This window comes from Vidua macroura, chromosome Z (genome assembly GCF_024509145.1).
Source record: "Vidua macroura isolate BioBank_ID:100142 chromosome Z, ASM2450914v1, whole genome shotgun sequence".
Lineage (NCBI taxonomy): Eukaryota > Metazoa > Chordata > Aves > Passeriformes > Viduidae > Vidua > Vidua macroura.
Window position 1 is genome coordinate 21,271,567 of NC_071611.1, and position 25,657 is coordinate 21,297,223.

The 25,657-nt window shown below is 34.6% G+C and overlaps 1 protein-coding gene across 1 annotated transcript in view; it reads left to right on the forward strand.

Moving 5' to 3' along the window:
* The window catches only part of PTPRD (protein tyrosine phosphatase receptor type D), a 978,753-nt gene that overhangs the window by 662,574 nt on the left and 290,522 nt on the right, over nt 1-25,657 (forward strand). The window lies entirely within an intron of this gene.

Genomic DNA, 25,657 nt, shown 5'->3' on the forward strand with positions numbered 1-25,657 from the left:
ATGCTACTTCTTTCTTTGTCTATATAAATGAAAAATGTACTGTTTAAATTTTTTCCTATAGTGTCTTTAAATTATAAGAAAACTCCCCAAATGGCATGGGATCTTTCACCATCCATCCAGCGACAACATTATTAAGGCATTCTGGCTTGTTTTGATTGCATCTAATTTTTTCCTTCATGCATTTAGTTTTAATTGTGAGAATAAATCCATATGTTGCTTTTTATCTGTTTGTTTGGTGTTTATAAAAAACATCTCAGGTATACAGGTGGTATGAAAAGACTGTTCAGTCATTTCTGCATTTCAATTTTCTACTATTTTTTGAACAATATGCTTTATTATAGTAGCAATTTATAGTAAAGTTTATGAACATAAAGGGATTTTACAGATAAGTAGACCTGAATGACTCAGTATCCAGTTTGTTTTTAATGTGTCTAGTTAGCAATTACACAGCAGGTAGCTTCTATTAATTTAATTTTATTAAAGGAATCATGATTATAAGTTAAATGAAGAGTACTTGGGGAAGAATAAATTATAATAGGCCTTGGAATCACTTGCCATTAAACAGAATGTCCTGGTATTTTTGCATAGTCCAAATACTTTTGCATTAAATATAACTTTATTCAAAAACCCTTCAGGAGAATTAATGTGATTTGTTAGATATCAATTGTTAAGATGGCATGACATTTGGAAAAAAAAAAACAAAAACAAAACAAAACAAAACCAACCAACCAAAAAAAAAAAAAAAAAAAAAAAAAAAAAAAAAAAAAAACCACCATAAAAGGTATGCTGGTTATTCCCTGGTCTCATTTTGATAAACCGCCCTCATTTTGGGTCATCCATTAAATTCCAGTAAAGTATCAACAAGTTTTCATAGCTGTCAAACTGGAATTTAGTAAATAATAACCTGTTTGCTTTGTTCTTGAGGAACAACATTTGATTAGTGCATTTCATTGACACTGAAACCCAGCCATGTTCCCTGTTTCCATTGTTGTCTTGCAAGCAAGTGAAAGCCTTCTACAGTTTTTGAATGTTAAAAAAATAAAAATAGTATCCTACAAAGACATTTAAAACAATAGTGCTTGCAAAATAAAAAGAACATAGGTAGTATGTTTGCTGCTAGAGAAACATCTTTCAGTAGGGAAATACACACATTGCAAATAAATCTCAGTTAATCTCAGTTATTATTATATGGAGATTAGTTGAATAAAAAGATAAAGGTTCTGTCAACCATTTTGCTTTTAAGCACCTGTGAGAAAGCTCTCAAGAGTATACTGTATAAATATGAGTCCTGTCACAAGCATGACTTTAAATATTTCATGAGTTCTGCTTCAAATGCTTCTGCACTGCAAAAAATTTCAGTATCTATAATAAGCATATTTCAAAATAATTTTTATAAACTTGTTACTGTTTTATCACTTCGCCTGTATTTAAGAAAGCAAAATTGTTCCCAAAATGCAGAAAATTTTAAAGCAAGTATCTCTTAATGAATCATTTGTAAATCATGCTTGCTCTTCTTTCTAATGGACTTTATGGAGCTTTGAACGGTATTGTTTCTCTTCATGACCTTAAAATGACTCCTCTTTGTTTTTGTAGTATGGAAAGGTGTCTCTGAACCATGAGTACCAAACATAACAGTCTTAGAAACTTTTGAAGAAAGCTTTTCAGACTGTAAGGCAGTTTGGTGCTTGTGAGTTCCACTACTGAAGCAGTATTCTGCTGTACAACCACCTGTGACTAGCAGGACTTGTGAGGCCACTGCTGGAGTACTGTGTGCATTTCTGAGTTCCCCAGTACAAGAAAGACGCAGACATGCTGGAAACAGTCTAGAGAACAGCCAACTCCTTAGCAAGGAAGGCTGAGAGCTGGACTGGCTATCCTGGTAAAGAGAAGGCTTGAGGGATCTTGTCCATATCTACAAATACCTAATGGGAGGGTGTAAAGAAAAGAGGCCCAGCTGTTTTCAGTAGTATCCAGTGACAGAACAATGAGTAATTGTCACCAATGATCCCCTTGTACCCGTGTCTACTATCCTGTCATTGTCCATGAAGTGAAACAATCAATTCTATCTGAACATGAGGAAACATGTTTTTTAGGACGTGTATGACTGACCATTGAGGCAGGCTGGCCATGGTCCTGGGCAGTCTCTCCAGGTGGCCCTGCTGGATCTGACTAAAATGGACCAAATGACTTCTAGAGGTTGCCTCCAACTTCAGCCAATCTGCAGCTGATTTTACAATTAAAATGTATAGTTATTAATATCAAACATGATTTGGCTACCTTTTTTCAATCTTCTGCAACCAGCAAATGTAGGTGTGGTAGTAAAATCAGACTCTTTGCAGGAAGTCTGGGCAAGTTAATCAGTCAAGTAGTAAATAATATCCTCTTGCCTTTCTTATACTCATATTGTGATAGATCAGTTGAGGTAAGTAAGTGCCCTCCAGTGTACTTCAAATCAGCATCAGAAAGGACTGTGGCAGTTTGTGCTGCAGGATAACAAAAAAATGGAACAGTTTCATAGCAATATGGTAGTGGGGTGGCTGTTGTGCAAATGGATGATTGCCGTGTTCTTTATTAGCTAAAATTGTACCTGGTCTTCTTTGTTAGGGGCTAACTTTTTAAATGTTCAAATTTTATACACTTTTTAGCCACTCACATGCAAAAAGGGCGTACTTAAAGTGAGAAATAAAGTTTGCCTACTTGAATCTGAGAGCTAGACATTCTAAAGAGAAACAGAACATTGCAAAACTTAAATGGCTAAGAGTAAGTTAACACAATGTCAGAAACAAGTATTACTAAGTAATACTTGGTCATAGTCCTAGAAAAAATCCAAGTATATGAATTTATTTGTATCTTCCGTTCTCAGATGACTGACAGGTATAAAGCCTATCACTGAGAAGACGGGATGAATCACATCACTTCACCACCTGGCAGCTTTCCTCCTTAAGCAGCCCAGGGTAGTACTAGCCTGCTTTATAGCTGGGGTAAATAATCAGGATTGTTAAAATCAGAATTAACATGGATTGATAGATTAGCAATATCATGACTGTTGAGAAACTTTCTAGTTGTTCTGTGCTTTGCATGATAATGCATTTATAAGAAGACCCCCCCCAAAAAAAGATATATATAGAAGTAAGATAATTTACATTTATTTAAGTTAGCTATTTGCATTTTGCTAGCTTATTGTTAAGTGATTGAAGACACTATTTTAAAATTCTTAATCTTTTGGCATTGCTGTTGATAAACTACAGGCCATACCCAAAAAGGCAATGTTCTTTCTTTCACCTTTGTGGTTTCTTCCTTGGGTTTGGGGGTTTTTGCATTTTTCATCTGTTCTCTGAAACTCATGATTTTTATAAGTGATCATTATTCTGATCCTTCTGTACAGTAGGTGTTCTAACTGTTCTTCAGCAAACTGCTGGAGTCCGGCTGTTTGCAGTCGAGTCCCTTTTATTAGCAAAGGTATACCTAGCAGGGTGCAGCGTGTTTGTACTAAATTCCAGTTGTTAAAAAGGTTCTCTCATGGTCTCTGGTAATTTGAAACTTGATATAGATCTGACCTGAAACTGATGGTTAGTCTGTGGATGCAGTCTGCAAAAAATATATTGTATTAATAGAAGAATATAGCCAGCTTGAAAAGGGGAGTTCATGAATATTACTGCACTAACATCCACAACATGAATGACCATTGTGAAGAACTTGACTTATGTGTAGAAGATACAGCCTGTCCAGAAGGCCAAATTAATCCCTAATGGCAATATAAAAATTAGTATAAAATTAATCAGGGAGAAAGAAATACTTCTGAATTTTAATTTTATACTTCTCAGATTTGTTATATGTAATGACAGTTTTAATAGAATTTGTCAGATAAACAGACAAAAATCATAAAATGGCAGAGGCTAAAGGATGTAGGAGGATACAGCATTCTAGCATGAGTTTTGCGCTTGCTAGGTCACTCCACTCTCACCGGGCATTGTTTAATAAGTTTACTGAGCTACTGATTCAGAAAATCAAACAGCAAAGACCTTAAAAAAAATCTTGCCACAGTCACGTACAGTGAGAGCAACAGATAAGTGAATTGGTGTTAGGACACATTTACATTTAAGAAATTTGTCTTAACAATTTTAAGGATCTAGTGAGAGAGACTTGGTTTGTATTGGGTCGTTACTCAGTTAAAAATAACCTTTCCAGGTCATGTCATTTTGTTTGCCGCAGTGAAATAAGTTTATTTCAGCAGAATGAGGCCGTTATTAGCTTGGCAGAGTCCACTTGTCAGAATTTTATGGAGCAGAACACCGTTTGGCTTGGAAATTCAATAAATACTGTAATGTGAGAGGAGTTAAACTTCAAGGGCTGAAGGGGCACAGTCTTGGGAATTTGTCACTAATGCATTGTTCGACTTCTGTTGAGAAAGTATCAGGATATATGATGAATGATAATTAAAAATCCTGCAGGCATCTCTCTCATGATACTAGGTGATGTTAAATATACGGACTGAATATAATTTTTTGGTATTGAAGAATAGCAGTAATGTCAAAAGTGAAAATAAATGCTTTGCATTTCTGTTTCTACCGACTTTATTTCTCCTACCTGCAGTTCTCCTTACATTGAGATTAGAAAAGGGATGGTTTAGCATGGTTAAAGGATATCTACAATTAAATGTAGTTGAACTATTATTGTTTAAATTAGCACGGGAAAAATTTGTTCTGCGACGTGTATTAGTCTGAAGTGTGGGAGGCTGATTTTCTGTCTCCAAGTGGGAGAGGAATAGGAAAACTAATTGCTCTCCCTGCAAGGTGAAACTATGCAATTCAGTCATGTAATAAAAAAGACGCAGGGATGAGGTAGTCAGCAAAAATGGTTGGGGTGCCCTCAAGCTATCCAGACTTCCTGCTTATGCTTGGAACACTATCATTTGAAGCAATTTTTAAAGTATTGCCTGTTCGAACAAAAAGATTACTTCCAGATGGAGTAATTTTAGGTTTCCAGTCATATACGGTAACATTTATAGACAATGAGCTAATTAACCATTGAATGTATGGTGGAATATTGATTATGCTGTGTAATTCTGTCAAGATTGGATGTTGTTTACTAAAGAAATGCATACCTGACGTAGGTGTTACTGTCTGGACACTGAAGTGCTACTTGGAATGCCATGCTTTGTACTATGTACAAATCAGGTGAAACTATTTCAATAATTTTGTAATTTCTTGAAGGTTAAGGATTCCCATGAGGAAGTCAAGTGTTACATCACAGCATGAAACAGCTTTAAACATATTCTAAATTACATTAACTATCTTTTCTTGAATTTATTATTTTTCAGCTGTTCAGTTTGGGTTTTTTTGTCATCTACAAATATAAATTTGGAGAGAGTTAAATTGAAGTAACCTGTATCAATTCAAAACAGTTCCTCCCTGTGTAATGTGACCAAGTCCAAAGAATATACTGTTGTTCATTTGTTCAAAGTAGTACTACCTTCAGTATTACTTTGATACTACTAGCATGCTCCTTGGTATCACTATGCAAGTGGCATATGAGAACAATACAGTGTTTTGATATTCATGCCTAATTATTTTATTTTATTTTATTTTATTTTATTTTATTTTATTTTATTTTATTTTATTTTATTTTATTTTATTTTATTTCTTTGGTATCCTCTTCTTCCCTCCCCCCCACCAAATCCAATGTAATCTGCATCTTCTTTTCATTCTAAATAGAATTATCTTCTCTCCACTGCTTCTACTCGCAGAAATAGGTATGTTATGGTTGACAGATCTGTATGTACTATTCAGACAGATATCCTGTAGATGATAATAACTTGTAAATCTAGTTCGAGACAAGCACTGGAGAATAGTCTCTGAACTTTATCTCACCTCGGATAGGATACATCTCTTTCCTTTGCAATAAGTGTTCTCACATTTACTTTCAAAATAAGAGCATGCCTGGGAGTTATTTTTTAATTTAATTGTACCAGAGTTCCACTAGTCCTAAAATGTGTCTAAATGTTGAGAGTGCTGAGACATATGTTTTAATTATACCTTTTTATGTGAATAAAATAGTTTTGCAAATGGCTTGCCATATACTCAAACTCCTTTAAAATTACATGAAATTACTTCATAAAACAAAAAGCAAACACATTATAATGTCCAGATTAATTGCATTTGGTTAGTAGATATAACTCTAGTTGGACACAGAAGAAATCATTCACAACTTAGTAATTCCCAGAAGGCATTTCAGCTGGGTAAGAGGTGTACACTTATGGTATATGGATACAGCTTACCAAAAGGATCTGTTCAGTGATATCCTGAAGCAGCAATAAACAAACATACTAGAATAATTGACACAGTTTACTGGCATTTCACAGTTTATATGCTGTCATATCTATATTAGTTTCTGGCAGCTGTGAATACTGGTGGCTAAAAATACCTTTTTTTTACTCTTCATTCAATTAGTGTACTTAGTGCTATCTTGATGTTATGTGGGATTTTTGACTGTTACTAAAATTAGAACTTTTAAATAATAATTTTTAAAATCATATTACTGCAGAAATTTTAATAAAAAACGTTAACCAGGTAAAGGTTTTATAAAGAAAACATGAATTGTATACACCATAGAATTAAGAAATTATGACATTACATGTTGGGTTTTATTGCTGTTTACAGAATACTTCCTCTTGGATCTAGAATGAATTTTTCTTTGATCATTTTACTCTTTCAAGCTTATTCAGTACTAGCAGATACTGTACTGAGATCCAAAGGGCAGACAGAGTTTTATATTTTGATTTACTTGATTTACTTGCTGCCTTGGCTTCACATAGTACAGTTTGGTGGAACTTTTTGTTTTGGTTTTTTAAAATTCTTTGTTTTGTTTTGTTGTTGTTATTGTGGTGGTGGTCGTGTTTTGTTTTGTTTGCTGGGGGGATTCATGGGTTTTTGTTTTGTTGCTGGGGTTTTGTGTGTTTGTTTGTTGGTTTTGCTTTTGGTTCAGTTTGCTTTGTTTATTGTTAAAGTGCTGTCCAGGGGGAAAAAAAAAAAGCTTGCTATCCTAAGCACTTGAACCAGTTGTCCTGAAATGATCTGAATGTTTTATCCAGAAAATATTGAATTTGTACTAATTATCAGTACTATCACATAAAAAAGATTTATGCTTTTAGAAAGAAAGTAATTTTTTTTTTAATACAATTGTTTCTAATTGTTGTTTGCTGTATTCTTACTAGGCATTCTGAAATTTTTAGCTGCATCTAAGAGGATGGGCATTAGGTGAAACGTTGTTTTCACATTTATGACTGCAAGAACCACCTGCTTCATTTATTTGTCACTAACAGAAATCTCTGGCACACAGTCATCTGGATACCTCTGTTTTGTCTGGAACTGGAAGAGTGGTGGTGTTTGAAGAGCAGTATTTCAAGTATTTCTGAGACCTTACAGTTTGGGTTTTTTTCAGCCCCGTAAGCGTTTCTTTTTCTTAGATGGTCACCAAGTGTAGAAGTGGATCCTGCTGTAGCAGTATTTAAAAGAAATTTAGAGAACATGGATGTTGGAATGAAAACATTTGTAGGCAGCACAGTAGTAGATGCAGTGTTCTGAAGATGACTGAAGGATGTTGTGAACCATTTGCATGTGGTTCATTGTTCAGGGCAACCTTCTCTGTATGGGCTGAAGCAGGAGGAATGCTGACAGACCTTCTGTTGCTAAGGCAGTGTGATATTAAAGGAACTATTGCAATTCTAATTATGCACTCCTGATGCATTCTGGAGTGACTTACAGTCTTCCATACCTACATGGTATCAGGTATAAGCAACTAGGAATTTAGAAGTTTTTAATGCCTTAAACACTCATTATTAGCCACATACAACAGTAAAAACTCTGCCATTAGTTACAAGGAAATGTTTCAGGTATCTCAGCAATTGCTCTTTGACTTTATATTCTGGGCATTTTTGATATTCTGTTGTGTGAATTGACATAACCTCTGAATAAGTTGATTTGTTGTTTGACTTTTTTTTTTTTTTTTTGTTAATTAGTTTATTTGATTTCTGTTTCCTGGAAACTCATTTCCTACAACCTTTCTGCTGCAGTTAAAGAAGAACTCTTAGATTATGCAGGGTCAGTGTCATCTGGTGTCACTTAATTTTCAGAGAGTTAGTCATTAAAGCATAACATAATCTGAAGAAGCAAATGTTTAGGAACCAGATGATAACTTTTATTTTACAATGTATGTAGATAGATAGATAGATAGATAGATAGATAGATAGATAGATAATTTGTCCATACATATATATAGAAGTGTGTATGTACTTAAAAATGCCACAGGTTTGAATCTGAGAGTGGTAACATACTTGATTGTCCATGGTAATGCTTTTTTCCCCCACTATTTTCAGAAGATTCTCATGGGTCTCCGGACTAGCAGAAGGTATTGCTATAGTAATTTGAAAATGCTCTCCCTAGCCAGAAGAACCAGTTGTTTGAAGTTAAGAGTAAAGTGAGTAAGAGGTTGTCCTTCTATGTAGACAGAAGTTGGTCTTTCTCACTGACAGTAAACAAAAAGCTATTCTCACAGTTCATGTAGTTCTCACCTTAATCATCCTTTTAACTAATTTTAGAAGCTAGCAACAATTACCCACCATTCTGTCTACCAGCAACTTACTGCTTCTCTCTGCAGACATAGTATTCAAACTTTAGTTTTATGTCTCTGAAAAAGACAGTTATTTTCTGTGTCTTGTTTGCCTGCTTCTAAATTTAATGAAAGTTTAAGGAAAGCATATTCTGAATGAGGAATTAAAGAATCTGACATGGATTGTAAGACTAATTACATTGGTTAGGACAAGTACCTTCGAGCTTTGTATTTTATCAGTACATACTTTGATATAAATCCCCAAAAAGATGTCTAAAGAATCACAACAGTAATGGCGATAAGAAGTACAAACTTAAGGGAATGAAACATGCAGACTAAAAGCATATGCAAAAAGCATACATGCTTTTCAAACATGATAGAATGCAGAAAAAAGGTCTGTGGTTTTAGAACCTTGTCAAGTGGTGCTAGCATTAACAACATTAAAATAAATAACATTAATAAATAATAAATACAATAATTAGAATAATGAATATTTGGCTTTTAAAAGGAAGACCAAGTTTCATGTTTCTAAATCTGCTGAATTACTTTTCTCATATTTGGTTCTTTGAACTTTATGGCATCAAAACTTCTCCTAAAATGAATGGAAATACTCTTGCCTTTAAATTTCAATAGTTGATGTGTTAGATAACATCTGAAATAGTTTAGGTGTTTTGCAATCAAAATTAATCTTTCATTAACTTGAGATACTCAATTTGTGTTTCTAAATGCAGACTCTGCATGTGTGTATGTTCTCAGAAATTCACAATGAGGGGGATAAAGAACACTTGAAAACATCTAAAACTGTCTGGGATATGAAACGCTGCAATGGCATATGAAGGTTGACTGAATTTGTGATTAGCAGTAGGACCAGTAGCGAAGCATCTTGATTTTGATCTTCTTCCATTGATTTGCAACTTTTCATGTATTACTTCATGTTTCTTAGCCTTGTAAATGAAATCTAACAGACTTAATACTGTAATGTTGCTGATCTTAAAGAGATTTTATCAGGGTCTGTAGATCATTATTCTTCTTCGCATATCAAATACATAAATTCCATCATAAAAACCCACTGGTTTGGAAATAGAAGGATTTGTATTGTTGCACAAAGTTTTGGAATCTATCTCAAAGGGAGAAATGACAGCTGCCTGTAGTAGTAACTTCCAGAAGTCTGGGTACCTCATGTCTTCCTGAGGACCCCCAAATTTTATTATTCAGATAAGGATTCAATAATACATGTTTTTGTGTATGTGTGTGGTGTTTGATTGCTGATGGCAGGTTTTTATTCCTCCCCCTGATCTCAGAAGATTACTAGAGTTACTATGATTATTTCTGTAAAGGATCCTGAAACTGCTTGGATGTCTTTCTGTAGCCTCATGATTTGAAACTAATGAGGTGATTCAGAAATACATGTTTTGGACTCAACCTTCCATTTGCTGTTAATTTGAAAAAATTTCAGTAGTCTGTGGAGAAATTATCTTGGCCTGTGTATAGTTTCCTGATCAAAAAGTTGAAACCTTACCCTATTTTCTAGGTCACCATATTCTACTCATTGAGTCTTACTGTATTTTTTTTTAAGTGTATGGGTCTTGCATTTTATTTTGTGGGTTTTTTGATTAATTGATTTTTATTGTTGTTTGTTTTGCTTTCATTTCTCTTGGGTTCTTTTGTGTGTGTGAGATGTATTAGAAACCTGTATAATGCTTTTTTTACTATGTGGGCTTGCTTTTGAAGCAAGACAGGGTAGTTGAGGTCATCCACACTTCAAGTGAGAAGAAACATCATTTTTCACCACTGACTATTTCAGTTTGATTTTGATTATTACTTTAGCTTTCTAACTTCAAATAAATTTTTGGACTTGTTAAGTGAAAACTGAGAAAACTAATTAATAGAATGTCAAGATAAAACTTCTTCAGTTTTTGAAAACTGTATTGATACTGCATTTGCCCAGTTAAGATTAACAGTGACATTAAACTGTTAGCTTTATACTTGCTATAAACTAAAAAAAAACCTTTTAAGTTTACAGGGATAGCGCTGTTCTGTTCTGTTTTATGGAGGCAGGAGAAAAAACTAGTTATTTACCAGACTAAAATACTGACTTTAGGCAAATAATTTTCAACTTTTAGCATTTATAAATGATTGTGTTGTATGGTAAAAATATATATATATGAAAGACCTCCCTGTTTCCTCTGAGACAACTAGGTGAACCATCTCAAAAGACTGCATTGTGATTGGGTGGCAAAATACTAGAATGCTTAATACATTTTGCTCTCAGCCTTGTTTTTGTGATTGACTGATTGATTGATTGATTGATTGGTTAACAGACCCTAGATTTCAGACCGCTTTCTTCCTAGTTTTCCAGCAAACTTACACTTGATTTTGCTTTTTAGTTCTGTTCAAGTAGACTACCGTTCAGACTGTTCTGGTGTTGAGATGGTTAATCTGAGATTTTTAAGGAAGCTATTGCCAGTACTATTTACCAGCAATACTTCATGGCAGACACTGCTACAATCACTTCGAGCAGTCCATTGTCGTCATGCCATTTTTGTCAGTTTTACTGTGGTGAAATTTCTACTTTTACACAGGAGTTCCATGTTTATGGTTAGTGTTTGCTGCTGTGAGCAAAACCTGCTAGTCCAGGTTTTGACCTTAGTTTATATGTTGACTATTTCTTTTCTGAAATAAGGAAATAGAAAACAGCTTATTAAGGATCTGCTTTCTGCTTGTGAAAGAAGTTGGCAACAGTAGATAAATAAATAGTGTGTGCAGACAAATGGCATGAATTGAAAATTCACTTCTGTGACTATAATGAAATTTTTGCAATTTACTATCAACTTAATATGAAAACATGATTTTAAAATTGTCTGTATTGGGATTTAATTTGTTTTCTGACACCAATTGTGAAAATCTTTTAAAATATTTGTTCTAAAATAGTGTGGCTTTTACAGTGTCAAAGACTAGTGGTAGTACATATGGGCTAAAAGACTGCATTGTATATAAAACATGCTCCCCAAAACTCATATGTATGAGTTTTGGGGAGCATGTTTTTTTGTTAGTTGCAGGACAAGTAATTTAAATTGGCCAGCCATCTGAATTCCATGCTTTCATTTTAGAGCTCATAGCCTTGCTCAATGGACTTTGCATTCACAATTTGTCTACCTGTATTCTTTAGAATGTAGATAAGATCTTTGATTTCGGTGAGCAAGGATGCTATTTTAGTCTCTTGGCTGCTAATCCTAATATAATCAAAGCAAGATTAAAAGAAACTCCTAAATCAAGAGAGCATCTTTCTTTTGGTTCTCTGATTTACGATTCTAAGTGATTCTATGTTCTTCACAGTCTCTATGTTCATCACAGACTAGTGTATTTCCAAGGCATTGAAATTTACTCCAGTTAATTTTTGCTGCAATATTACTGCTTTAACAAATAAAAAATCAGGGAAATATCCAAATGTATTCAAATTTATATTTCTGTTCTAATAAAGATATGCTGAGATCCATAAAAATATTTAATTATTTTCTTTCTAAATTATTATAATTATTAATAACTGGTATTAGTTTGATACTATTTTAGAATGTATCACTAAAACATAATTTTACAAAGTTTAAGGAGCAACCTTTGGAATTTTACAGATTACAGATTTTACAGAGTATTGCTTCACACTCCCTATATTCATATGACCTTCTCAAAATTTAGAAATACTTCGCAATTTTATGTTGCTTTATTTTTGTGCCGGTTTAGAACTAAGAATGAATTTTTGCTTCTTACAGACCTCTAATGTCCAAGGTCCATGTTCTGAATAATGACCTATATTCAGAGAGAAGTGTAGAACTTTGCTGCCATGCCAAACATTTCAAATGAGACTTATCTCTCACTTTTATACAGGGGATAATTATACCTATTTCTTACAATAGCTCTATTTGATAAAGTTAAACTTAAGCAAATGTTTCCTCTTTCCAGGTAGGAAGATAATATTTACTTGACCTTAGGTCACTTGTGTGGTTTTGTAGTTCTTTCCTGGCTTAGTTGCAAAGAGAACATTTATAAAGAAACGGAATATGTATAAGCAGTTTTTTTCATTGACTGGAGAGCCTATGTGCTTTCACATTCACTTGTAGGAAGAAGCTACAAAACAATTCAGAAGGATTTTAAGCATTAAACAAACTTGGATTACAACTATTATTAAGTAGAAGTTTCTCAAAGTTTCTAAGCAACACATTTGCTAATTATTCTAAAAAGTTATTTATCTACTATATAAAAAAGAAATAATTGCATATGCACCTTAAAGTTTTACAATAACATTTTCAGAATAATTGCTATATATAAAGTAAACAACATACAGATTTATGTACACATAATTTCAATTTTTTGTGTATCCCATCTGCTGTCATGTCACTTTCTGCTGATAAAAATTCAACAGACTGTTTAGGTTCTTTGAAATGAGAATATAGTGGAAGCACTCTGGAGAATCCTTCAGAAAGAATTGCTAACAAAAGCAGGTGCATTGGTTAAGAGGTTGTATTTACCAGATTCAGTCCACTGCACTTCTCCTTGTTTGAAAGACATGTAATATATCTTTTAAATTTATCTTTATATCTTTTTTTTTCTTTATCATGTCAGGCTTGGGAAGTGAATATTGTGAACTGCAAATAGTTTCTCTCAGACAAAGGTGAGCTCTATCAGCAGAGCAAATTGCATCATGGCCTGTCATTCATACTTCAAGTAATTGAATAATAAAACAGTGATTTTACTCTGACTATTGATGTAAAAGGTTTTGACTCTGATACAAGTGTCTTCCCTGAATTTTTTTTTTTTTATTTCATTCTGATAATTTATGGATGTATAAGAAAATATATCTACATATCTATAGAAATATACTTACGCAGCTAGATACAGATTCACCACATACATCCTCCCAGCATTACAAAAAATTTGATTTAGTGTGTGACTCAAAAGAGTCATGCTGAAATCACCTTAAGGAAAAAATAAAGCTTCCTTTTTAGTTTACAGTTTATTAGAAGAGTGATTGAATTGGTGTGTGTGCACACCGTAATAGGACAAAAGTGTTGCTCATAGATATATTTTTTTGCCTAATAAAAGGTCTTAAAGAGTGTCAGGGAAAAAAAAGGAAGGAGTCATTCAAATAGGTTCTCTTGTCAGTAGTCTGATAATTTAGCAGTCTGATAATTCCTACTTATTGCAGATATGTTGTGTAGAGACAAGTGTGGTGAAGACTGACATCCTGTTGTAAAGTGGATATGCAGTGTTTTCAGGATGTGGAAGTAAGAATTCTCTTACAGATCCATTTTCAAAGGAAGTTTACTAGTGTTCTAGTAGAATGTCCCCTTGACTTTGCTTAAAGTTGAGCGGGTTTTTTTTTTTAATTAGTATAAAGATCTGCAAACATCACTTAGAAATTAGAGAACCATCCTTTGAGGCAGTGGAGGGATCAGCCCAATTACCTCAGCTGCTTAAACATGTGTATTTGTTTAAATGTTTACTGACCTTTCTGTAACTAAGTGGAATATTGGGTGTCTTAGATTCAGTTAGGATTAAGTTTCAATATTGTGTCTGTGATACTGAGGCAGGAAAGAACCCTTTTCAGAGTATTTATGCATACAGAGCTTGCTCATGATTGCAGATCCATTAGTAAGCCGTAACTCTTTGTGGATAAGTAAGGCATATTCCATGGATAACTGCAAAGTGATACCAGAGGAGTAGACACAGTTCTATGTTTTTGTAGTTGGGTATTAGTACAGAAAAGCAGCATAATCTTTTTATGTGCTCATATTTTACCCTCTAACTTCCAACATATATTTACAGAGCTCCAGTTTCTATTTTCTAAAATGTGCCTAATTTTTGAGGGATTTCAGTGTCTAAGTCTTCTTGGATTTCACTGTGAGGAAAAGGTAGGAAGCACTGAGGGTTGACAGCAATGATTGCTATATTAGAAGTCTACTTAAGAGGAAACAAAATGTGAACAGTGTGTCAGCAGATCTTTTTCCTATTATACTTCTGTAATTAAACAGTAGCAGAATATTGAAAAATGATGTATTTTTTAAGACATTTAAATAGTATCAAAATGGGAATGTAATAATATCAAATATCAGTAAATTATATGTGAGAGTCAGAATTGCAGAAATTATTGTAATCAGTTTGATTATGATGCTTTTCTTTAAAATTTAATGAGTTTCAAATGAAATTCCACATTTTTCCTCTTGTCAGTTCTGTGCAGTGATCTGGTTCAACAGTATATACATTGATCTTAAGCATGAAGATTGAGTATCAGCATAAGATTTTTGTATTTTTTTTTATTTCTTTAGAAACTCAAAGAAGTCTTCTCTTTACCTGCTGGAAGATGCTTATAAAAAAAGAAAGTAGTGCGACATTTATTTGAAATAATTTGAGAAAAGTTTGCATTTCAGTTAGCATTTATCTGTTACTGGATACCAGATTCTGTGCCAAATCAGATGGCTGCTGTGGCTGTTATGTAGATGTGCTTGTTCAAGATCTCAGCTACAGAAATAAAGGCAACTTAATTGATAAAAATTTTAAAAGTTGATGATGCAATATAGGAACAAATGGATTACAGCAACACATTCCAGTACATTCCTGAATCCACAGATAAGGTGTAAAATGAACTCTATGTAGATAAATTCAAGTCATCCTCCAAAATTAATTGTAACTTTTAGTATATTAATAAATAAGTTCACATCTTTGTCCTAGATCCCAAGTTTTCTCTGACATAAAGACTAGAGGAAGTTTGGTCTGGAAATTCGGATCATCCATTACAACATTTCAAATAAAATTGTTTCGTGTGGAAGTGTCTGTGTGGTAGTACAGTAGTTGTGACATGACTAAATTAATTTATTGGGGCGGCTTCTATTCTGGCCTAAAGATTATGCCTAAATATTTAAAAACAAAGAAAAAATTAAAAAAAAAGAGCAAGGTAACAGTCTGCATACTGTGGACTTCAAAAGACATGACAGACTCATCTACAGGTACCTGAACAGGACCATCTTTGTGGAGTTTAGATTTTGTTTAAGGCGTAAAAACACACCTACTCTTTTACTCTTCTTGTCCTTTAGCCTGTGACCTGCCTGTTTCTGTTTAAATAAGCATTGTTAACCTTGTGCTGGCAGCAGTGGAAGATCGGTTGTATGCAGAGATTAGGACTAAGGAATTCTGGTTTTGGATATCAAGGCATTAGAGATTGCTTGGGATACATCCCTGCATTTTCTTACTTAATCTGATTGTTTCTGTTATTCTAATTTATAAATAATAAATAAAATCATAATTCTCATATATTGTCTAGCACCTTCAGTGAGCAAACCATTCAAACTAGCACATCAGGTCAACAGCTGAGTAAGTTTCTTTAGCAGAAAACCTTTTTTAAAATTGAGGGCTTGATGCAGTATGCAGAGCACTAAGGAAAGGAAATACTCAGTTTTTTCTCCTGACTTATAACCCTTGAAATCAAAAGCACTTTCCCTACCCACTCATTTGCTGTTAAATTTCATAAAAAATGAGTCACTTTTCTTGGCAGAAGGACATAAGAGAGAGTCTGAAACATGAGCCCAAACTTGGACGTGCCACCTACATTTTTATGGCCTTTTTACATACGCTGCTAAAGTATGTACATCCATAACATGTACCTTTCTTTACAGTTTGTTTTTTTTTTAACACTGAAGAAGTAGGATTGTAAAATGTTTTGAAAAATGTTTCTGTTTACTAACAACAAGGTCCCAAAGTCATTCACATCTGTATACTTCAAACGAGGCTTTTCAAGATACTGAAAAATTGGTTACAGCTGGCTGCACACCCTGAGAGTTGAAAATAAAACTCCCATACCAGTCATAACTAGCAATTCAATTTAACTTATGCACAGTGAGAGCAACAAATTGTAGTTTCTTTCCAAAGAGGCAACAGTTCAGTCAGAACTTGTACAGCTGCCTTTCATGCATTGATAATTAAAAAAAAAAATCAAAACAAAATCCCTAACTGAAAAATACACCCTCTCTTTATAATTATCTATTTCAAAGCTGTAATCGAGCATTTCATTATAAAGATGCTAATCAATCCAGAACAATACTCCTGGGACAGCACACACACCCAGAGACCTATCAGTTATAATAGAAATGCTGCAGAAACTTTACTAGGTTTATAATAGTTGCTCATGCATTTCTGTTGTGAAAGAGGAAACTCACACAAGTGCCTTGCAGTGCTCCAAATAGAACATTTGGCTCATCTTCTAGCCTTTAGATGTGTTGAAAAGTAGTACTTTGTTATTAATGTAAATAACCAGAATGCACTAATTTAAAAAAAAAAAAGTTTTCATTCATCTAGCCAGATTCTTAGTTAAAACGAATGATAGTGAGTAAATGAAGCCAAAACTGGAACTGTCTTTCTAGGTTATATTAGATTTTGTTTTTAAATTATTTGACATATCATAATTTGCAGCATTCTCTAAAATTTGTTACAGAGATTTTTTTCTCTGTGAGATAAAATTCCAGAGGAATGTTTGAGCCTCAAGTTCCCGCAGCCCTCATTTATAGTTTAATGTGTACTGCCTTGGGATATCCATAAAAGACTGGCAGTCACAACCTTGTGTTTCATGTGGAATTTGAGTGTCACCTGGGTGACATTTTTCTGGGGAGGGAAGGACATAAACCTTTTTCTGCTTGTATTTGGGAAGCAATGTTGTGGTAACATGGATGCTAATGATGCTAAGGGACAGTAAGATTATATGTCATGTTTCCTCCAAGTATTGTAAATAGTTTTGTTTCATGTTCTAAAAAGAGAATTAATGTAAGCTGAGTCTTTAAAAGTCTTCAGTACTTTAATGTGACTGTCTAAAGGCTTAAAGTTACTGTCTGCTTCTGTAATGTCAGTCTATGGTATTTTGTACAGAACATGAGGGTAAAATTCTAAAATGTTTTTTGAAAGCCACCTATATGAACTTTTTAATATTTCATTAGGCTCAATATTTTCTCAGTTGGATTAGTAATGTAACTAGTCTCCACTTTCATTAGTTCATTAATTTAATTTCATCATGGCTAAATATGAAGTATTGTGTAGCTGAAGGATATACTCTTTATTTAGTTTGAATCTCATAGCAGTATGTTTACTGATTACTACTTTTCATCTAGAAATTCTGGAAATGAACAAGCTGAAAGCAGAGGGAAAATACAGAAGTCCTGGAAGCCTTTGTGCATGAGGCACGTCTGAAAGGCAGAGAGGTTATCTCATCTACTTCTGTCTTTTCATACAAATATGAACTCTGCAGATCAGATCTGTTTTGTAATTGTGTGTATATATGTGTGTACTTGCATAAATTCTTAAACGTTTGCTTTACTGGATGCTAAGTGTATTGTTTTAGCTTTTATGTGTATTTTTATTCCTTCTGATGCTGAGATTATGAAAGATACTCAAAATATGAATGACAGGGAACTGTAATCTTCTGTAAACATCTTCTGTGTTTTCTCATCTATGTATTTTTTATGAAAGGTGACAAACAAAACTAGGATAATAACCTTCCTTTAGTGTCATATCTTCAGTCTGTTTCTTTTTTATGACTTTCTACTGTTCATTTAGAAGACAAACTATGAGTGTGCCTGCAGTTGGTTATTTCACCAATTTAATCTACTGTAATATTTCTTTCTGTGATTTTTCTTGCTCAGGCAACAGATTGCGTGTTTCAGAAATTGTGTCATGTTCATAAGCAGTGAGAGAGATAATTGATCATATATATGAACCAGTGGTATGCAGGAAGTTCTTTAGCAGGATGAAACTGATCCAGTATATACGTAGAAAAAACGGTTTTTGGTAAATGTGGCGTCACTTTATAACATCGTGGCATGTCCTAGTCTCACCACAATACATTATTGGTATATATGGTGTATAAGTTGCAGAGATATTTCTACAGCTGTATACAGCAGAGTTCAGATTTTTTTTTTCATACCCTTTATGAAAATAATGTTCATTTGGGTGGTAGCACATACTCTCACTTTGTTACTGAGAACTGACAAAAAGATGCTGCAAAAGAAGGTGAAAGTTACACAATGTCAGGCTGCAATTAACACTTAGGTTAGAAATTACCAGCTTGTTGCTAAGGCCAGCATATTTGTAAGAATGAACTCACAGTTAGCTTTTCATTAATATCATCAACCCAAAAAAGATGAGTTCTTGGGAAGCTGTGGCAGGACTTAGATTTGAAACATTCTTGCTGAAATGTTTCCTGAGAAGAACATAAACCCAGTGAAGAATATATGGAAAATACATAATGCATTTTAATCTATTCTAGTACTCTGTAACAGAGTTGTAAGAGGATGAACCACAGGCCTAAGAGGGATTTTTTGTTGTTGTTGTTGTCACGCTCTTGTAGCTAAAATGTATGAGTGCCAAGTTCCCTGGGCAAAACAGTGTGAATGAAAGCTCTGGATATGAGAGCTGCACCATCAAAGTGCAGAGAAAATCTTAAAGTCAAAATTGAGAAAGGAGTACATGTGTACTGGTTAATGCTTTGTACATTCACTGGTTGTTTAATTTTTAGTAATAGGTTTCACAGAGGAAATCTGTTTTTGATCTCAGTTGGCTTTCACCAGATCAAATACAAGAGAATTAAACTTTCTGCTTCTCACTTCCCATTTGAAGGGGATTGAGGGAGAGGTTCTGTGAAGCACCTGAAATGCTGCTTCAAGTGGCCCTACTAAGCCACTCATTTTGTCTTATTACAGATAAATCTATAGTAGTTAATGAGGTCTGTAAAGAAAAACATGCTGTGAATCATGCTGTCTGGCAGATTATTTCATAATTTTATTTGGTATCAGATTGTCAATATTATGACATTACTTTTGTGTCTAAAAGTATACCAATTCACTTGGTACTTTCCTTAATAAGGTAATTTCAGCAATAAAATATCTGTAGTTTGTTGTTGCCTTTTAACTCTCTTTCTCAGAGCTTATAACATTATTTTTACTTTTTCTCTGACTGTAGTAAAACATGCATTATATTACAATGACACTTTGCAGTTGTCATCTTTCCTCCAAAAGAAGACCTGTGTACAACCATGCATGATTATGCCATTTCTTAGTATGGGAAATGCATAGTGCTTCTATTGCTTCAGGAAGTTTTTATCTTTGATTACCAAATAATTTTATAATGCCAACTACTTTTGGAAAATAACCATTTCAGCTCTCCATCTCTTCCTCTAATACAATTGTATTGCCATCAGCAACATTACAATAAAGTGCAGTCAGGCTAAACTAGCTGCAGCTGGATTGCTGTCCTGTGTGTACTGCAAATTCACTATCTCAGTCAGTCATGCTTCAATCTGATTAGCCAACAAGTATATTGGATAGTTTTGAAACAAAACTATTAAGTGAAAAGGAAAAAGAAAAGCCATTAGAAAAGAAATTGCAGAGGATAGAGAAAAAATACATTGTAATACTGAAGTTGTATTTGACTTCCAAACTTGCAAATATATTTCTAGTTTTATCTTAGTATCTGCGATACCTGGTATGCTTCAACCATGCCCTGTCCTAAAGGTGAGGAATAACCTGAATTTTTTGCAATATCCCTGCTGAAAAAGACACAGGAAGGCTAAAATTCTCCTGAAAATAAGATGGCTCTTTAGCTATAAGCAATATTGACATGTCTGTGTCATGTGCATAGCAGTGGAGCGAGCTGCAGTATCACTCTTATTGCTAGGTCATCCACATACTTAGCTCTGTAAAGAAGTAAGCCACAGACAGATGCCACCTCTGTGGTCTGAAAACTCAGCTGCTCATGGCAGAGTCTCGCTGTTCTTGGTAGTTGTGCTTTTTTGTTAGACTGCTGGGAGCATGTTCTTGAAAGCTGGTTTTGGAGACCCATTTCCTGAGAGCGTCTGATGAGTATGTGGTATATGGCACAGTGGCTCTCAGAGTGCTTTTGTATGTGGTTCACATGCTCACAGATTTAGCCTCTTCTAAGAGGTGGTAGCTGCACAGTTCCATCTGCTGTTGTTCAAGTGATGTAACAGACAGTCAAAGACTAACAAACTGTGTATGGCAAATACCCTAGTACTAATTATATATTCTTTCACTTCTTATTTTGAGGCAAACAAGACAAAAATCAGTCTGTAAAGGTTTTTGCATAAACACAGTCATTGTATTGTTTTTAAACCAGATTTCAGAGGAATCAATTAATGTAATCATAGGATCCAGAACAACTTATGTTGGAAAAGACATCTGAGATTGAGTCCAACTGTTAATGTAACACTAAGTCCATCCATGTTCCTAATTACTATGTTTCCGTGTCTTTTGAGTATCTCCTGGGCTGGCAACTCAACCAACTTCCCAAGGAAGACTGTTGCAATCCTTAGCCACCTGTTCAGTGAAGAAATTTTTTCTGTTGTCCATTCAAAACCTCCCGTTGCACAACTCAAGACAGTTTATTCTTGCTGTGTTGAGAAGAGCCTGATTCCCCACCTGGCTGCACCCTCCTATCAGGCAGTTTTAGAGAGCAGTAAGGTCTGCCCTGGGCCTTCTTTTCTTCAGGCTAAACACCTCCAGCTTCCTCAGCTGCGCCTAACAGGACTTGTATTCCAGACCCTTCCCCAACTCCATTGCCCTTCTCTGGACACATTCCAGCACCTCAACGACCTTCTTGTAGTGAGTGGCACGGAACTGAACACAGGATTTGGGGTGTGGCCTCACCAGTGCTGAGACAGGACAATCTCCACCCTGCTCCTGCTGGCCACACTATTGCTGGTACAGGCCAGGAAGCCACTGGCCCTCTTGGCCACCTGGGCACTGCTGGCTCATGTTCAGCTGCTGAACATGATTTTTATTTTAGCAAGTGTCAGAATAGAGTTAGCTTTCTTTAATTGCTCAAATGGGCAAAGTCAGAGTTGGAATATTTCAGGTTTAATGTATGCAAGTAATTTACAGGAGTCAAGTCTGGGGTATTGTCAGAATTTGTGTTAATTCCAGCAAGAAGTCAGTTTTAGTGGAAGATGTTTCATTTGTCTGCTTAATATCTGTAGCTTTGTAACATGGTTTAAATTATTTCCATAGATTCTCAATGATACAGAAGCTGTATAAACATTAGGTTAGGCAAGGTTTTCTCTGTATGGTTTAAGATTCCATATGAACATAAGTCTTTTTGTAAGCAAAAAACCAGAGACCTTTAAACAACTTTCTATACAAGAAAAACATCCTAGTGATGTGATTTCAATGTACGTTTCTGTCATTGAGTTGATTTATTCACTAAACAATTTAATCTATTTATTCAGTTACTAAAAAAAATCTACTCTGTTTTTCATGGTAACAGAGGAATATTTGTTGAAGTTTAAAATAGAATTACAATGTAGAATCAGATTGACATATTGTTTTGTATGGACAAAATGCCATCTAGCACTGCAAAAAATTTCTGGTTTTATAGTGATGTAGTTTGAATGCTTGCATGACATCAGAAACCTACTGTTTTAGGATGGATGCTCACTCCTCTTGGAATAACTCTAACAGAGAAATTCAGCAATAATAGACAAGCATTTGGGTGAATTGTTATCCAGAGAGTGATAAGACTAAACTTTTGAACACTCACCACAGCTGTCCTTCAGATTTCCTTAATCATGTGTTTGTATTTTGGATTTTTAAGAATAAAAGCATAATGAAACACAGAACTTTTCCAGCAGGTCAACTATGAAAACAATTATCATGTTCAATCAATAAAAGAACAAGCAAAATGTGGAACTTCTGCTTCTGCCAGTTGCCCTTACTGCTTTGGAAAATAAATTTAATTCTCTTTAAAAGACTTTGTTTTACTCAGAGGTGTTTCTGAATTGATTTTGATTAAAGAGCTTATGAGAAGTAATTTTATGCATTGTTTTCTGTTCTTTCTAGTAATGAATCAGCTGTCAGTTAGGTTTTTGCAGACAAGATTTTTCAATGAATTTTTTTTTTGTTTTCTTTTTTAAGGAGGGGTGATTGATATGCAAATACAGGAAGTATTTACAACCTTTCCATCACTAGTTCTAGGAATTTTAAATTCATTTGTTTGTATTTCTTGTCTTCCATTTCCGTGGTATTATAAATCTGTGGCTTGGAAATGGGTGTCATTCAGGATTGTGGATGTGATGAATGAAGTGTAGAAACAGAATTTTAGCACAGTCTTCTGTTTTAATCTTTGCTTCCATGTTTTCTTAGAGAAATACAATTTTTGGTGTTGTTTTTTTTTTGTTGGTTTTTTTTTTTTTTTTTTTTTTTTTTTTTGTTTTTTTTTGTTTTTTTTTTAATATAGGGTGTATCCAGTTACTTTCCTATGGGGAAATATAGGCAGTTTCTTTGAGTAGTCCTTATGACAAACCAGAGATGACCATGAACTAAAATCATATCTCTAAACAATTTAAAACTTTAGAAAAGTTGAGCCAGAAATCCTGTTTGTAGCACAAATGAACTCTCATACCTTCATAATCCCTTTCTTTCAAAATTTTGTAAGTTACTGTTTGCTTCATTATTTTTGTCAATGTGGCTCCCTACATGTGTTATGAGGTTTTTTTTTGCCTATGTTCAAGTCTTTTCTGACAACTCTTCCCTGCTGAGCTGAATTTCTGTGTTAGCAAGTATTTAAATGCACATTCATGCATGGGAAAACAAGCTGATTAAAAAAAAAAAAATCAGTGTTTACTTTCTTTTTTTTGGTTTCTAAAATTTGCCCCCAGGTATGCATTTCCTATAACTGTCTTGGAGCAGGAGCCATCTTGTGAACACCGTGACAGTACCTAGAAGATTATTTTTGCTACTAAAGTAAACAGACTGCATTTCAGTGTTCAGATGTTTCATTCACCCAGTTGATCCTTTCGGGGATAATTGGTGCATGTGCCCATGCCCTGGTACTATCAGCTACGGTGCTTCTGCTGAGAATTCTTTTTTAAAAGTCTCTGCATTGAGCACTCTGGCGTGCTGCACACCTGCACTTTAACTGATCCTATTAATAGATATCGCTAATCAGGGAAAATCTATACTCTTACTTATTTGTGTGTTATTGTTAGATGTATTACCTAGTTTAATAGATAGCTCTTTTAAAGATAGTGAAAGAGTAATTTCCAATAGAGATATTGGAAGAGTCATTTTTGATCATTTAATATGCAGTTATACAGGACTTAACCTAAAATAATAACAGCTTTTATTAAAGCATCATAAAGAGCTGTTGACCTCTGTAGTTATTGTGATCATCTGCCAAAGAGAAACCCCATCTTTCTGCCCTGGTGCAGTGTGAATGTTGTAATAGGGGGCTTCTAAGAGAGTACCTACCCAGGATTAATTCTCTAAGGCAAGTTTTGGTCCTCTGATGACAAGGCTAGTGTAACCTGGTGTTGCAAAAGCTGTTTATGTTTTCACTGTCTTTGATGCCACAGTCAGGATGAAACAAACCATCATCAGGAGGAAATAGAAAAGGAAAGGAACCTAATTTAATTTTAAGAATTAATAATGCTTTAGATGAGGCTTTTACTTTGGAACTACTAAGGTGGCTTGATGTGGAAGCTGATAGTTGTCTTGGTAATTTCATTTAGTCCTTTTAAGGAATTGCATCTTCATGTTAGTTTTCACAAATAAGCCAAGTACAGACCTACATACTACGCGATATGATACCATTGTTGGTACAGTTGTCAGTAGTAGGGTCTGAAGATTGTTTTCCTTGTGGGTAAAGCAAAGGCAGACTTTTGTTGAGAGCCTTGATAGTACCTGAATATCTCTTGGCTTGCTTCTTTCTATGTTACCAGTCCATCACCTGCATTAACAGTGCATCTTCAACTTGAAAGAAAAACGACTCAACCACCAGCTTTATTCTAATGCTTATGTTTTCCTGAGCTAGAATACTGGCAATTTGCTTGAAGGCCTAAGCAGGTAAAAAGGGAGAACAAACAACAAGCAAAGGGTGTCCTGGAGACCTTGGTGTGTTCATCAGGTTAGCTAAAGCCGTGACTCTTGAAAACATGAAAGAAAGGGAATACTGAGGGCTTTCATTTTATGACCTGAGTGATAATGAATATTACCTTCAAAGCAGACACAGAGTGCAGTATTCCCAAATGGTTGTATGTGCATTTAGAATGCGAGAATAGAATGAGATTTCTCAAAAAAAAAAAAAAAAAAAGGGTAAGAAAAAGAAAAGCTCTGCTTTCTTCTTTTCTTTGTTCTTTGTCAGGTTTTGTGATACATCCCTTCATTTGCAGACAGCTTGTAGAGGATGAGTGAATATTCATGTATCAGGATCATAAAGTTTTTAAAATTCCTCCTTTCCCCAAGCAGACGGTAATATTTTTCCTGTTAGCCACCACATTTAATATTTTGATGGGAGTGCTTGAAATGAAAATAATGTGCCCCAGTGCCCCGATTAAAAAACTGTTTTGTAAAACAAGTACCTTTCTGGTCACCATCACCATTTTTTCCCCTTCTCTCCTTTTTAATTATCAGTATTGTTTCCTCTCTGCTTCCTCCCTGAAAGGAGTAAGGGAGTACTTAGTACCCACCTCATTTCTCTGTTCACCTTCACACATCAGCTAGTATGGTTGTGTACTAATGAAAAGATAGTTTTGTTCTTAAGTGAGCTGCCTGTAGAGATAGTTCAGGGCTTCCCCGTAACTCCTGCATTCCAGAAGAAGCAAAATAAAAATCACCTCTTCCTTGAAAGTACATTTCATGCATCTCCATCTTTGTGATAGTATTGGAATCATTACACAGCAGTTGGCTCTGATACGCTTGCACAGACACAAATTGAGTCCGACAGGACTGGTGTCTCATGGACTTCGCTGTCATTTGAAATGCTGGCTTGAAGATGGTAGTGATGAAAGGGGAGAGCTGGTGCCTTTAGCATTTTGCCTATGAAGATTTCTTAGACTTGTATTTTTTGATAGAAGTAGCTGATTCAAAAGATAGTTTTACAAAAGAGATTTGTAACATAGTGTAGATTTCTACCAGCTGCTCATGTCTTTTCTTCCTTGAGTAAATTCTTTTGAGCATTTCTCTGTACTGAAAATGGGCTCTTTATGCCACCCACAAAGCTGTAAGAT